The sequence below is a fragment of the Gastrolobium bilobum genome, unplaced genomic scaffold, assembly GCF_033153095.1.
Source record: "Gastrolobium bilobum isolate Gb01-03AN ecotype WA unplaced genomic scaffold, APGP_CSIRO_Gbil_v1 utg8041, whole genome shotgun sequence".
Lineage (NCBI taxonomy): Eukaryota > Viridiplantae > Streptophyta > Magnoliopsida > Fabales > Fabaceae > Gastrolobium > Gastrolobium bilobum.
Window position 1 is genome coordinate 731,819 of NW_026897652.1, and position 1,700 is coordinate 733,518.

At 32.7% G+C, this 1,700-nt stretch overlaps 1 pseudogene; it reads left to right on the forward strand.

Moving 5' to 3' along the window:
- The first annotated feature begins 217 nt into the window (after positions 1–217).
- LOC133309063 (uncharacterized) lies at positions 218–1,256 on the forward strand (annotated as a pseudogene).
- Positions 1,257–1,700: the final 444 nt, after the last annotated feature.

A 1,700-nucleotide genomic window follows, 5' to 3' on the forward strand; every position in this document is an offset into this window, starting at 1 on the left:
CTTAGGATTTTTTTCTTTTTTATTACCTCGCTGAAAGCTTGTATTTGTGAGAAGGTTTTTGATCTTAAACCTTTCTCCAACAATGGAAAAACACTTTTCTAATGATCTTTGATCCAATCTTTCTCCATTTTTGTATTGTAGTATTTAACACTCATTCTAAGACTTCTTAATTTTTGTTTGTCTAATTTATGAATTATTATTTGGTAATGTGATAAGAATGGTATCTAAGAATATCATGCAACAAAGTGGCAAGAAAAGAAGAGATCGTAGGCAATGGTCTAATGAAGAGGATGAAGCTCTTCTTGATATTTTAATTGAAGTTGTGAATCCAGATCAAAGACTTGACAATGGACAATTCAAAGCACATACCTTACGAATGACAGAGAAAAAATCGGAGGAAAAATTTCCTGCTTGTGGAATTAAGGTGAAAGTCTGCAATGAAAAGATCAAGGGCAATTTACGCCATAGTTTATGACATGCTAAATCAAAGTGGATTTGGTTGGGATGATGAAAAAAAATGACAATGGTGGACAGTGACTATGTGTGGACCGAGTATATTAAGGTTAATACTTGTTTATTTTTCCTCTATATTTTAATCTTATTTCCCTTAGCTTTCTATTAATAAATTAGCGAAGCTTTTATTTTTGTATTATCTTGCAGAATCATCCTAATGCAAAAGATTATAGGAATGCATCAATCCCACTTCTCGATAAGCTTGCTCTTGCTTTTGGAAAGGATCGTGCCACTGATAAAGTAGCAGTTACCCCTGCTGATGTTGTTAAGGAGCTGGATAATGAAAATGAAGAAGAAAATGATGATGATATTAGAGTTGAATTGTCTCAATCAGATTCTGTCAACAAAGCACAATTAAGAGAAAACATGATCAGAATGAAACTCAGCCAAGAAAAAAAAATGGAGGAGCGCAAGCCATTGCTAATAGCATATCTGAATTGGGAAAGAGTTTAGAGAAATTGCTAAAAAAAAGCTCAGAACGATTGGAAAGAGTTGCAGATCGCCTTAGAGTTGCCAAAGATGTATTTGATAATTCTATCGACCTCATGAATGAATTGCAGAAAATTGATTCAACTGAAGAAGAGTGCTTGGCTGCAGCATATAAGATGCTATTTGTGCCCCATCGGTTGCATATTTTTATAGGATCTAATGATGTTGTTCGTCTTACATTCGTGAAGTCATTGATAAAGAGATTGCTATGGAGATTATATATTTATCTTGACTTTGTTGCTTTAATTATCTGATTAGATATAATGTCTATGGAAATGATTTGAGAACTTGAGAACCATTATCTATTTTGCTTGACTTTATTCCATTGTCAATGTGCTCTTCTAGTAAGGTCGAATAATGGTTTTGCTTACTACATTGGGTTGCCAAATTGGTTGTTGGTTTGTTGCATTCTTCAGTTAGGGCTTTAACTTTGATAATCTTTACTTACAATTTAGTTGGCTTTTGTCATAAGTATTTTGTCATTTGTCATGCATAGAATATCAAGTAGTAGCAACTTGGACATACTATGGATCCTATAATTGGGGCATAAGTGCATGAAATATATATTTTTTCTTCTTCTTTCAATACATGCCACTGCTTAATCACAGTGCTATGAGGCAAAATGACGGAAGAAATTTGAGATAAACTTAGAAAAATTTGTAATTAGATACAATTTAATATATTTTATTTCATAGTTA